Source organism: Apodemus sylvaticus, chromosome 1, assembly GCF_947179515.1.
Source record: "Apodemus sylvaticus chromosome 1, mApoSyl1.1, whole genome shotgun sequence".
In the NCBI taxonomy this organism is placed as follows: Eukaryota; Metazoa; Chordata; class Mammalia; order Rodentia; family Muridae; genus Apodemus; species Apodemus sylvaticus.
The window spans coordinates 94,880,751-94,895,329 of NC_067472.1; the positions used below are offsets into that span (position 1 = coordinate 94,880,751).

The window sequence follows — 14,579 nt, forward strand, 5'->3', positions numbered from 1 at the left end:
AAACCCTGTCTCGAAAAAACCAAATCCAAAAAAAAAAAAGAGTTAAGCTTCGCTGGGCATGGTGGCACATGCTTTTTAATCCCTACACACAGGACCTCAAGCCTGGTCATGCCCTTTTGGAAAAGAGGGAGAACGGAGATGACTTAAAACACCCAAATGTTGCCAGCCCACCCAACAGAACTCTAAGGTAAACCTCAGAAAAAGAAAGGAGTTGTAAGATTTTCCCTTTCGTCCTGGGCCACCTGGGAGGCCTAACCGCAGGCTTGACCTTGGCAGGGCCTAAACCCCTGTCTGGTTAAGACTACACACGCGGAGGAAGGTGAGGGCTTTTTTCTCCCCGCTTCCGAGCACTGAGTGACCGGGCCACGGGGCAGCGCCTCGGAGAAGAAAAGTCGCTAAGACCCGTGAGCTAGGCTCGCGCGCTCCGGATCCACAGCTGTCACGGCAGCCCTTGCAGGGCGCCAGAGCTGAGGGAAATGCCGACTGGGCGTCCATCAGTCTGACAGCATCAGCCACATGGAACTGGAGGAGCCCCGGAAGCTGCTCTCTAAACCAGCGCCAGCCCACGACGGACCGGGAACCCAGAAAGCAATCGCTCCGCCCGCCAGCCCGCTATTCCCGAGCGGGCTCAGCCGCTCGCAGGCCTCACCGCGCCTCAACCAAACCGGGCCCTTAGTCCCGCCTCGCTGCTCAGCGCGGATTGGTGGTGCGGACAATCTCTGTCGCTGATTGGACAGCGGCGAAGTCGCTCCCGCAGACCGTAGCCTCTGGCCGCAGTGGAGCACTAAGTGTGCCTTCAGACACGGGGCCGCGCCGTCCCAGAGTCGGAGCCCTTTGAGGTGGCTTAGGCGGTGTCCTTGAGTTGACAGCATCACCCCGCCCCGCATCTTCCTCCCCTCTGTTTTGTTTTTCATCTCTCCCTCCTCCCTCCAGTCCCCGTCGACTGGCCCTAGACCCTCGCTGAAGGTGAGGAGCTGAGCCGCCGGCGAGTGGGCCACTCCGAAATGGCCGCTGGCTGCCTAGAGCTGTCTAAAATGGCGGTCTCGTGCTCGGCTGGGGACCGCGACGCTGCTCTGCAGCCCCGCCGCGGCCGAGACGGTAGGCCGATGGAGATGGAGTGGCAAGGTGTTGGGTGTTGACGCGACTTCAAGTCGACCGCACAATCGACTTCCTGGAGCGAGAGGCAAGGGCCTCGGGGAAGCGTGCCTCCGGGGCGTGGTGCGCCGCGGGCAGTGCACACCTGTCCCCGAGGGAGAGCCGTCGCTGGCCGCAGGGCGAAGTGACCGCGTCGAAATACTTAGCCCGGTTGGAGCTGCTCAGCCCCTCCTGCTTCCTGACCTTTATGAGTCGCTGCGCACCCTCTGCGAGGGTATTGTTCACACCTAGGACCGCCTGGCAGCAAGGGGCCCCAAAGGGGAGACCCTAGAGTTCCCTTTCAGGAGTGAACTGGAAACTTAGGAGAACAGATTCTTTGTCCTCCAAAGCTGGTGGGCAGTACCTCTGAAGAGAAGGGAATAAGCTGCTCTTTTTAAGAAAACGAAGCTACTTTTTTTTTTTTTTTTTTTTTTTTGGTGCCCACTTGACAACAGTGAGGTAATCAGAATTTTATGGTGAACCAGTGGCTCCATGAAGCTTCCTTTTGCTAAATTAAATCGAGGCTGGAAGGAGAGTTCACAGCTAAGGAATAGGTTTTCTAACTGCTGCCTAGTTAAAGATTGCTGCCTTTGGCTGTTACAACACACCAGCAATCGTTTCTACACACACACCAACCTCTAGTACCAGATGCTTGTAGTGCTTGATGACGTAGAGAAAACTCACACGTAATGTTGGGGCACATGGGCTACACAGTCAAACTTTTGGGAGCTCTGTTCATTCTTCACTAACAAAATGTCACCTAGCAGGTGACAATTTCTCTGTATCTTTCTCTGAAATGAAGTCATTGATAATCTCAGGTTCTTTGACAATTAGATGAATTAACCTATATGAGGAATTGGGCACAGGTACTAACAGGCCACAGAAAATAAGAGAGTTACTCAGTAAGCATTAATTGTTAGATGGGGACAGATTGGTTACAGTAACCGCATATGTCATGCAACACTTGCATATCTAATTCCACTTTAGATTGAGTTTTTAGTTTTAGAGATACTGAAATGGGGCTGTACTTAAAAAAAAAACAAACAAACAAACAAAAAACCTCAATTTGTTCCCCCCTCCCCAAATGTTTCTATGATGTCAATGGGTAAAAAAGCATTTCAAAGCAGGGAAATTACCAGAACAGTAAGTGGAATGGAAAATATTAGTATGTTTACTACATACTAGGCATTCTCTGTTTACATCCCAAGAGCTGCATTATAGTGAAGAATCATTTGTGTTGACTATATTTAAAATATGATAAATTGTCATAGTAGAAGTTTATAGTTCTACTTATTGCTATGTCTGATTTTAACTTTTCTTATTCTAGGCTTCTGGTTACTCCCATTCCCACCCTATCTCTTAATTTTATTCTTTTGAAGAATCTGCTGTTCCAGCTATCAAGGTGGAGAGTGATTACAGAAAGAAGTGTTCATTCTTTCAGGTATTACCTCCTAGCTGTTAACCTGAGAGCCATTCTGACTGAAGATCTAAAAGAATAGGATAGAGCTTAGTCCTTAACCAAGGTGATATTTAAATCAGCAGGAACAATCTGTATACCTTTACAAATTTAATTTAATTTAAAACTTAGGAAACAGTATTCATTAGACTTAAGTTTGCATTACCCTTGTTTTACTTTTATTACATGAGAGAAAAATCTATTAAAGTGAGTTTATATTTTCTTAAGATTCTGACTTTTGGCACAACAGTAGGCAGAGTAACTAGCAACAATGTCCATTATTTTAAATATATCTTAATTAAAATAATGTAAGTATCTATTATATGTACTTTTAAGTCTGGAGAAGTAGTGTCTACTTTTTGGTCTATAGTTTATTTTATATAGTTTTTTTTGTTGTTAACACATAATGCTTAGACAACACTAGAGTTCTCTGTCTTGGACAGTGTGTATTTTTAATGCGTGTGTGTAATTTTAATTTATTAGAATTCTTGCAGCTCTGAAAGGAGACTTGTGATATATACTATCAACATTGAGTGCATCTAATAGCAATAGTTTTCAGAAAGATAAAAGAAATCTAAGATATTATACACTATGAGATAAGGTTGGTAAATTACAGCCCACAAAATCTGTTTTGGTACATAAAGGTTTTATTGGAACACCCACCCCTTCTTTCATCTGTTGTTATGCTACAACTACAGAGTTGAATAGTTGCAACAGAGCCTGTATGGTCAACAAAGCAAGCATTTTTACTGTATGGTCTTAAATATTTACCAACCCTTGCCATGGAAAGGTTTATTTATTTATTTATTTATTTATTTATTTATTTATTTATTTTTGGTTTTTTGGATTTAGTTTTTTCTAGACAGGGTTTCCCTGTATAGCCCTGGCTGTCCTGGAACTCACTCTGTAGACCAGGCTGGCCTCGAACTCAGAAATCCGCCTGCCTCTGCCTCCCAGAGTATTGGGATTACAGGTGTGTGCCACCACCACCCGGCCTTGGAAAGTTTCTTAAAGATGTTTCTAAAGATCCCTTCCTTAAAAATGTACATACAAACTCATTCTTACCCTATTAGTTCCCAGATAATTTTATAAAATGTTAATATTCTCTGAGTGTTTTAAGAAAAAATTGATACTAGCAATAATAGTTTTTCTTTATAGTTTTAATATAAGATGATTTGAATAAGTTTAAAACTACTAAACACATTTCTATAGTTTTTATTTTTATGTGATAATCTATCTTTAAGAAAGATCTGCATACCAGATAGCATCAGGAAGTTGCATGAGAGATCATCTGTTAAAAGAACAAGAGATAGTCTATATTCATGAGGATGCTTAGATAGCATTACAAATTAACTTATGTGCTGCTATAGATGTCTCTCATCTTTGTTTCTTGTTTTACAATTTCAAAACATTTGTGATACTCAGTGTTAAATCTAAATTGACCATGTTTTGTGCCACAAATTCATTACCCTTGGATCTTTTGCTGAAACAAGGAAATCTTAAATAAGAAGTAGACTCATTTGGTACCAACTCATATCTTTGTCAGAATGTCAAAAGGTTGGTAGAGTACAAGCTAAAGATGAACACTGCAATCTTCATTTTCTAAAACACCAGAAAGTGAGCTTTCTAGAGTCAAATTTGTGTCCAATTCCAATAAAATAGCAACATTTTGTATGATGATTATGATGATTATCATGATGAAGAAGAAGAAGAAGAAGAAGAAGAAGAAGAAGAAGAAGAAGAAGAAGAAGAAGAAATATACTGAAAGTTATTTGTCCTTTGTATTTATTTACTCTATATACTATGTAAGAAAATTTTATACAATAGCTATTTAGCCCCTAATTAAGCTTCAAAGACATTTAGAAACTAAACAGGCTGCATATAAGGACAAAGACATCAGCTTTTTCAAGCAGCATCTTGATTTACCTGAAAGCAAAACCTCCAACACCCTCAATTGTCCATTCAGAGAGTAAAAGTGCTACAGAAGCATCATACAATGTAAGTTACAACTAGCCCTGAGTGGAGAGGTTCATACTGTTGGAGAATTGCATATTAAACCTTGTGCAAAAGATGTAGTGATGCGGATGTTTGATGAACAGTATTGTAAAAAAAGAGATGCAGTACAACTCTTGAATAGTACTGTGGCCCGTCAAATTAAAGATCTAGCTGCTGATATTGAAGAACTTGTTTGTAGACTGAACTTTTGTGATGGGTTTTCACTGCAACTAGATGACTCAGCTGATGTTTCAGGACTTGCTGTGCTGCTTGTGTTTATTCATTATAGGTTTAATAAATCTATCAAGGAGGACCTACTCTTATGTGTATCTTGACAGAGTAACACAACTGGTGAAGAAATATTCAACTGTATCAACAATTTTATGCAGAGACATGAAATTGAATAGAAGAAATGTGTTGATGTTTGCAGTGATACTTCTAGGATAATGGATGGAAAATTTGCTGAGGCTGTCACCTTAAAACATGTAGCTCTGGAAAGAACCAGTAGTCACTGACTATTATATTGGCATGCATTAGCAGTTAAATTAATGCCTCCATCTGTAAAAAAAAAAGTGCTAGATCAAACAGTACACATTACCAGTTACATTAAAGCTCGATCACATCAATCCCAGTTACTAAAAGTTTTATGTGAAGAAATGGCTGCTCAGCACACAGCTCTTCTTCTGAGTAGAGAAGTAAGGTGGCTTTCTCAAGGTAAAGTTCTTATAAGACTTTCTGAGCTTCAGCACAAACTCTTGGTTTTTATGGATTCTGCTTTTTGACTGATTTCTTAACAAATTCATCTTGGTTGCTAAGACTTGCACAGCTTGCTGATATTTTTACTAAATTAAATGATGTTGCTATATCAATGCAAAGAAAGAATGTTACAATGTTTACAGTGTTTGATAAATGTCTTCATTGTTAAGAAAATTGGAGTTTTGGGCCTCATCTGTAGAAGAAGAAAACGTTTTCCTACACAGTGAATTTTTGACTGAAATTAATTCTACAGTTGATAGAGATATCTGTAGTGCTATCATGCAGCTTATGCTCTACTCTTTTAAAATATTTTTCTGTGACAAGTGATAATACTTGAGTTAGAAATCCATTTATGTAACTGTTAAATTAGCCTCATTAGTAGCTCAGAACCATGAGAGCCTGATTGATTTAACATCTGAATCGCAAGTGAATCTTAATATCAGTGAACTGACACTGAATGATCTTTGGAGTAGCCTAATTCAAGAATACCCAAACATTGCAAGACGTGCTGTTCACATACTTCTTCCTTTTACAGCAATGCACCTGTGTGACATAGGGTTTCATACTATGCTGCAACAAAAACAAAGTACAGGAAAAGACTTAATGCTGCACCTCATATGCACGGATCTGACTTAGCAACATTACACCTAATATTAAACCAATATGCAGTTTTTTTGTTTTTGTTTTTTTAGGTTTTTCGAGACAGGGTTTCTCTGTATAGCCCTGGCTGTCCTGGAACTCACTTTGTAGACCAGGCTGGCCTCGAACTCAAGAAATCCGCCTGTCTCTGCCTCCCAAGTGCTGGGATTAAAGGCGTGCGCCACCACGGCCCAGCTCAATATGTAGTTTTTTTTTTTTTGAAAAAGCCATAAAAACACTGTTTTCATCGAAATTGAAGGGATTTGCATGTCTATTGTTAATGTAAGATGAACAGAAAAGATGAATTCATCTCTAGTACTGAGATTTTAAATAACTGAGTCAAAAATTCAAACATGTTATTGCTATTATTTCTTACACTGTAAATTTCAAAGGGTTCCATAGTTACAACTAGGAAATGATGATTTGTAAAACAAAGTTCTGGTTCCTTACTTAGTGTAGCACTTTAGGATATGCTCTCTACCTTTTTTCTATCCATCCTTGCCCTACAAACACCTGCTTCTATGAAATGTCTTTCCATTCCATAAAAATAATCATTTTCATGCTTTCAGATCTCAAAAGCCTCAGTCGTCCACATAGTCTCTGGTGACTCCTACTTTTCAATACTATGAATTAATTGTCACAGTGCTTTTTCTAGATATTTTAGGTTTTTACCCTATTTTATTCTGGTGTGTGTGTGTGTATGTGTTATGATTTCAAATGTTACTAGGCTGAACTTTTAGAGGATCTTACCTAGCTCTCTACTTTCATTATCTGACAAAGCCTTTATTAAAGTTCAGTAAAAAGGAGGGGAATGGAATGGTGAAGGAGAACCAACAAAAAAAATGGAAATGGAGATTTCCTGCTTCAGTGGTTGGTATGGTGGGATATGGACACATGTTACACTTGGGGTTTTTTGCTTATGGCTTAGATATTCTGCCAGGTAGAATTCAGTGTGAACCTTCTACAGAAATCATTAAGGAATGTCCTAACATTTTGATAGAGGCTGAACTACAGAAGGAAAGGAGCAGAAGTATGAAACATATTTTAGATATTTTCTCAATTTCTTTTAGATTATTGCAAATTCCATTGTACCGTGGCCTAAAATAATAAGATTGTTTTTGTGTGTAAAATACTTGGTTGGCTTATTTGTTTAATTTATAATACTATTAATCGGCACTATCTTCTAATACTTTTTAAAAATTCCTGTTGATTTGCTGTCTCTGGACTACTTTTTCCATGTCACGTCATATAACCTTGGTAACCAATTTTGTTAGATATTTTCTGTTGCTCCTGTATTCAAGAGCTACTCCAGGTAGTCATTATTTAATCTCATTTATGAAATATTTATTCTCCTGCTTTGGCAAATTGTGGTAAATGTCTTAGACTCAAATGTCCATTCTACTACTTAGCTAGATGTTTGACTACAGTATTCTGAACTTTCTTAAACTTATTTAATTAATTGATTAATTTTTAAAATTAGGGTTTGTTTTTTTTGGGGGGGGTGTTGAGACAGGGTTTCTCTGTGTAGCCCGGGAACTCACTCTGTAGATCAGGCTGGCCTCGAACTCAGAAATTTGCCTGCCTCTGCCTCCCAGAGTGCTAGGATTACAGGAATGCACCACCACCACCTGGCTTAAAATTAGCTTTTCAAGATGATTTTGAAAATTAAGTAAGAATGCATTTAAAGATTGATAGGTGTATGGCATATGTCCTCTATCATATCTAGCATCCCAGATAAATTTGATTCAACAATTCACGAAAACATTCAATAGAACACATATTTTGATCTTAGGCAAAATGAAGCACTTCTATCCAGGTTTTCCCCCTACTCCTGCCTATGTCAGCTTAGTAAAAATATATTTATATGTCAGTTGCCTTAGTACATATATTATGATTAATGTTTATAGCAATACTGGGAGACTTGGGCTTGAGTGAGGTTGTACACTGAATAGCAAAATTTAGTCTTTCTCAAAGATGGTACTTTTCTCTGTCATTGTCTTTCAGACTTTTCAAAGAAAAGACAGTGACTTTATAAGTTCAGCAAAACATTCCCTCCTAAAATCCGAATTTTTCTTTGAAATCTGTGTTTTCTTCTAAATTCATCCAAAGTGGATCATCTACTTTGTATCTTTATTTTTCTGTAAAAAAAAATATATATAAATTTCTATAATATAAAGTTAAATATTCAAAAATGCATCAGTTTCCTCTACATGTAATACATTTTATGTACAAATCCTGCTATTAAACATGCCCCAGTTTAAAAAGTATGCGCAGAGCTATTTTTGAATCTGTCTTACACTGAATTCTGACAACTAAAAGATTATTATGTGATTGAGCTTGATTAAATCTCTCTCCAGGATGTCTCACTCTTCAAGTGTATTATTTCCCTATCTTTCTGAACCGAATTTTTAGCCAGCCACTCTGTTCTATTTAAATCCAGTCATGTTTACTGGGAGCCTGTTACCTGCTATTAGACCTCTTGTCCACCTTGACACCAACTCAAGTGTTCTGAAACCTATCTGGCCTATTCTTTTATAAAGTACTACATAACTGGGGATCATGGACTTTGCATGTAAAGGTGGGTCTGATGCCTGCTGGATAATAGACTAATTCCATACCACACTTCTAAGTCGTTCTCATCTGTTAGTTACAGCTGAATCCCAAAAGAGAAGACTCTTTTCTGTGTTTAAAACACTTCTTGTCCTTCACAATTGGCTATTCTGTAAAACCCAAAGTTAGCAGTGCTGCCCGGCTCCCTTTCATGACTGTTTACAAGCCCTTTGCTTATTGTGCCAGACAGCATTTTTAAAAACAGAATAGGAACCTTTCTCTCCAGAGGAAAGCTTCTCTCTCTTCTATCTGATATATCTTACACACACACACACACACACACACACACACACACACAGGCACGCAAAAGAAATGTTAAAAAGGAGAAATAAGGCCGGGCAGTGGTGGCGCACGCCTGTAATCCCAGCACTTGGGAAGCAGAGGCAGGTGGATTTCTGAGTTCGAGGCCAGCCTGGTCTACAGAGTGAGTTCCAGGACAGCCAGAACTACACAGTGAAACCCTGACTCAAAAAAACCAAAAAAAAAAAAAGGAGAAATAAATATAATTTCACATAATAAAATAGCTATTTGGGGTCTAAATGATATTTTCAAGTTACCAGCAACGACAGCTACCTGACCTGACTATCTATAAAGCAGTGCCACTCTGATGTGTTCAACCCCAAAGGACTTTCTTATCTTTCATCTCAAATAGTTCAAATTGCTTAGATTTCTTAATGAGGATTTTTCCATTTTAGTGTTGATTTACATATGCATATAAACATAGTGATAGTCCAAGTCTGTTTCTTATTCTTCCTCTTCCTCCTCCTTTTTTTTTTTTAAAAAGACCTTGTTTCTCTATAGTCCTGGCTCTATAGAACAAGCTGTTACAAGGTAGCCTCAAATTCAGTATCTGCCTGCCTCTGTCTCCCAAGTGTTGAGATTAAGACATGTGTCAGCCAGCCTGGTCTACAGACCAAGTTCCAGGACAGCCAGGCCTATACAGAGAAAAACCTGTCTCAATACCACCCCCAACCCCAACCCTTGCAAAAGGCATGTGCTACTATCACCCAGCAAGATTTCTAATAGAAAAGTGCATTGAATTTTCTAGTTAAAAAGTAAAAGATAATTCATGAGTGAGTAGCTTTATGAAGCCTTCCTTAAACAGGATTTAAAATGAGCCTGTATTTCAAGGGCTTCAAAAGCAGCTTTTCTCTAGGGAAATTCCTTATTGCCTTAAGATTGTTTTATTCCCCAAAATGTAATTTACCTGTAATTTATAAAATGGTCTCTCAGCTTTGGAAATTTATCTGTGGAACTGCTGCATGTTTCATTTTAAGTTACTATAACTGACTACTGTTAATTAGCACAATGGAAAGAATTCTGGAGTATCAAGAGACTTGTGTTCTGTAACTAATTAACTGTCTTAAAGTTCATCCCTCTCTAGACTTTAGTTAATTTTTTAAATGAAAGGTATTGAACTAAAGTGAGCTCTAAAATTCTTACCAGATAAGATCAACTTTTGAATTCAAATAAGGATTAGGGTATAACTTTAATTTTTTTTTCAAAACCTACTTTTTTTTTATTTTATTATTATTTTTTTTTTTTTTTTGGTTTTTCGAGACAGGTTTTCTCTGTGTAGCCCTGGCTGTCCTGGAACTCACTCTGGAGACCAGGCTGGCCTCGAACTCAGAAATCCGCCTGCCTCTGCCTCCCAAGTGCTGGCGGCAGCAGCCTTTAATCCGACGCCGCCCGGCTCAAAACCTACTTTTAATGATGGTTCTTAAATGCTTTAATCTCCCTTTTAACTGACCATTCATCAGAGGTAGTAGGAAAGTAAGGATATGGGGGAAAGTGGACCTGTTTAGAAAGGTTCTTTGGAGCAACTCCCTTGTGTGTTGTCGGGAAATTAGCAATTCAGTTCACAAGCTAGCAGGAAGCAGTAGCATTATCTTGCAAACACCTCATGGATACAATAGCAGTCCAATTTGGTAGAGTCGGGTTAGCAACAGTGGTGACACTATCTAGCAGAAACAGCCAGGCCTCAGCCTCAACTCAAGTCAGCAAGTAGGACCAGGAGGAATGCCAGGAAAAGTTCTTGACTGTGCCTCTCTCAGTAAAGCCAAAGATCAGCGAAGACATGAGACCCACAAGCATTGCACACCTAGCTCTATAGGCAAGCCAAGCTCTGTCTCCTGCCCTGTTCAAAGAGTCCTATTTATACTCCCTCCAAACATTACATGTCCTCCATGGGTCTTACCTCAGCACGTGAGTCTGTATCAGCTGACATCACTCGGCTAATCAGCCCTCCATAGAAGCAGCAAGAAACTGCACCTGCAGAAGTTTTTTGGCTAGTTTCTCTCTATGGAGTTTCAACAATTGCAGCTCAACTACACAATGTAAAGCCAATACATGTGTGTCATTAGCAAAGAATCCTTTATCATGTGTCCTTTCACGTGCTTGTTTTAACAAAACATCCTTTCTTCTGTGTCTGCTTCAGCAAAATGTTTCTTCATGAGGCCACTTTAACGAAACGTTCCTTCACATGTTTGCCCCAGCAAAGCACTATCCAAACAACTTTCCAAAGAACCCTTGGTTTTTATTTCATTAGGGACTCAGTTATTTGAAATTTAAATTTGGGATATTTGTGGAAATATGGCTCAGTTGTTCAGAACACTTGTTGTTCCTGCTGAGAAGCCAGTTTGGTTGTCAGCACCCATATTGCAGCTCACAACTATCTGAAACTCTAGTTCCAGGGGATCCAACATTTTGGATCTCTGTGTACACCAGGCACATTCTTCAGGCAAAATGCCCAAACACATTAAAAAATATATTAAAAATTAAAAAATATTTTTAGAAGCTAACCTTTTTCAATTACTCTTTTACCATTTTACTTTCTATCAGTCAAATGAAAATTAACAAACTGCCCTTTCATGGATACTGACTGTAAAGAATGAAGTGTTTTGGAGAGGGGGAGACATGTTTTGGCATTTGGAAAACATGAAAGGCTAAAGTGTGAGGAGTTAGGTCCAGTTATCTTTTCTATTTTATAGATGAGGAGCTCAATCAGAACATGTGATGGTGATCAATATCATCAAATGGCTTTTCTCTCAGTGGAATAACTTAATAATTCATAGTTTTTAGGGTTTTTTTAAGCTTAGGCTAGGCTAATCCTGAATTGGCTATATAATTGAAATTAGAGATTAGGGCCTGTTCAATTTTCTTTAATTTGCTGACGATTAGTAAGATGATGAAATTTTAAAAACTAACAAACTAAAACACAAAGTCATGATTTGTAGAGGAAGTACCAGGCAGAAGTAGTTTGAATAGTTTTTTACCTTAAAATTTGTTTTCTGTCAAAAGCTTTAAATAAGCTTTTTAAAGGAGCCATTAATATAAGCTTAGTACCCATACACAAGATACTCTTGAAAAACTGAGTTTATATGGTAGCTGTACTTTGAAAGATTTCTGAGATCTTTCACTTTAAAGACCATGTTGAGAAATGTGCATAGTAGTTGAAAGAGACTCAATCTTGTGTAATCATTTCGAGAGATAGGAACTCTGTAACCCAGGATAGTACAAAATCATCCTTGTAGCTCAAGCTAGCCTAGAACTCTGTCTTACATCCACCCCTTCAAGTACTAAGAGTGCAGATAAACAACACTATTCCTGTCTTAAGACTCCATTTTTCAAAGAGTAGGGACTATACTTTGGGCTTCTTTTCATTCTATATAGAACCTTGTATACCAGGCTCTTTGTGTAACTTGAACAATTATTCTCATAGAATTAATTTTATCTTAGAGAAATAGAGTATACTAGTCAGGCCTGTAATCTATAAAAATCCCCAAATTTGCTGTCTTGGTTAGGGTTTCTATTGCTGTGATGAAACACCATGATCAAAAAGCAGTGTTCATCATGGAAGGAAGTCAGGTCAGGAATTCAAAATAGGGCAGGAACCTGGAGGCAGGCCAGGAGTGGCACCACCCACAGTGGACTGAGTCCTCCCATTGATCCCTAATTAAGAAAATGCCATACAGCCAGATCTTACCAGGCCATTTTCTCAACTAAGGCTGTCTCCTTGCAGATGACTCTAGCTTGTGTCAAGTTGACATAAAACTCACCAGTACATTTGCTTTTGATTTTATCAAGTGAAAGGGATGATTACCACATGAAGGTCCTTGGCTAGGACCCTTCAACTACACAGCTGCTGGGCCTTTGCTACTGTGCCTCTTCCCCACTATTCCTCTCAGTCAGGAATGAAATCTTGTTGGGTAGATTTCATTGTTGGAATTTTTAAGCTTAGTTTTTAAATTCTGTTCTCCTTGAATCATAATTTTTAAGACTTATATAAAGAAGTATCCTGGGCTGGAAGAGATGGCTCAGTGGTTAAGAGCACTGACTGCTCTTCCGAAGGTCCTGAGTTCAAATCCCAGCAACCACATGGTGACTCACAACCATCTGTAATGAGATCTGATACTCTCTTCTGGTGTGTCTGAAGACAGCTGGAGTGTACTTACATATAATAATAAATAAATCCTTTTAAAAAAAAAAGTATCCTGCCAGGCAGTGGTGACACACTCCTTTAATACCAGCACTTAGGAGACAGAGGCAGGTGGATTTCTGAGTTCAAGTCCAGCCTGGTCTATAGAGTAAGCTCCAGGACAGCTAGGGCTACACAGAGAAACCCTGTCTCAAAACAACAACAAAAAAATGTATCCTTTCCTCCCTGCCCAAAGTGTGTAAAGGAGGATGGTGATCCAAATAATAAAGTATGGAATAAGCTTGGACAACAGGACTTTATCCCAAGGCTTTCCTCTGCTGCCTGAAATAATGTTTAGAAATTAGTCCATCTTATCCAGAGTACTTCATAGGTGCTCATTCTTCATAAGCTATATAACCAAATCATATCTGTGTAAGAAGTCATTGTTTAACACTTAGGAAATACTTTTTTTACAGGAATCTTTAAAAGGCAAATGTTAGTTTTAACTATTCCAGGTGATAATGAAAAGACACTAGTTAGGCTAGTGAAAGGAAGTGCTGTAGTATTTTCAAAAATGCAAATGCTCTCTGGGAGTGCTTGAAGAAGCTTACCAATTTCACTTAGCAACTCTCATTCACCATTTCTTTTTTCAATGAAACCTCTGTTTCAAGAGATACAGGTGAATACTTCTTTCTGCCTAACAGCAACTCACTTGTGAATTGCATATCATTTAAATGTACACATATGATCTATCAAAACACCATAGTTTAATCAGACAGTTGCCATCATGAATTAAACCATCTTTTTCAGAAAATTGTGAGTGTGTGTGTGTGTGTGTGTTGGAAGAGTGTGTTCCAACAGGAAATTATATTTATTCTAGAAAACAGGTTACTCTAAAACTTGCAGTATCTAGACAAGTACAGTAAGACATTTTCATATTGTTCTTAGTTTCATCATCAGTCCAACACTAAATTCTGTAATACTACTAAGCAAGCTGTTGTACTTTTGATTGTTTTTATACTCAAGAGAAAAGACATTCTTATCAGCTAAACTGTGTGCCAAGACATGAGCTTATGAAGTAAAAGATCTGAAGTTGAGAACTCAAATTATGTTATTGCAATCATTGAATAATTGTTCACTGTATAGATGAAGCTCTATCTGGAATTTAGTCAGTGAAATAAACCAAGCCACTGCTCATTAAATAGCCTTAGAGAGGTCATGACAAAGCTAATGATAAACATTGCGTTTCCAAGTCAAAATATTTTAAAACACAAGCTTAACTATGCCTTAATAACAACCTAAATTGCCTTTTCCAATTTATTATAGTATGTAAAAAGAAATATAAGCTTCAAAAAAACACCAAATTCTTTGACTTTATCTTTGTGTTCTAAGCCTAAAATAATACCTGATGCTTAATAGTTAAAGATTAAATGTTACATAGTAGTGATGAAAAGAAATTAAGTGGGACTGTCAGGTCTAATAACTTTCTAATTGTAGAACCATGAACAAGTCTTCTGGCCCTAAAGTTCTTTATTTCTTAAAGGGAAATAATAATTGGCCAGGCATCATCAT

At 38.5% G+C, this 14,579-nt stretch overlaps 1 long non-coding RNA gene across 1 annotated transcript in view; it reads left to right on the forward strand.

Annotated features, from left to right (window-relative positions):
* The first annotated feature begins 655 nt into the window (after window positions 1-655).
* Window positions 656-14,579, forward strand: part of LOC127697848 (uncharacterized) — a 33,219-nt gene continuing 19,295 nt past the window's right edge. Inside the window, exons 1-2 of the long non-coding RNA XR_007980544.1 lie at window positions 656-966; window positions 2,462-2,575. This is a non-coding gene — a long non-coding RNA (uncharacterized LOC127697848). The remainder of the gene's footprint in view (window positions 967-2,461; window positions 2,576-14,579) is intronic.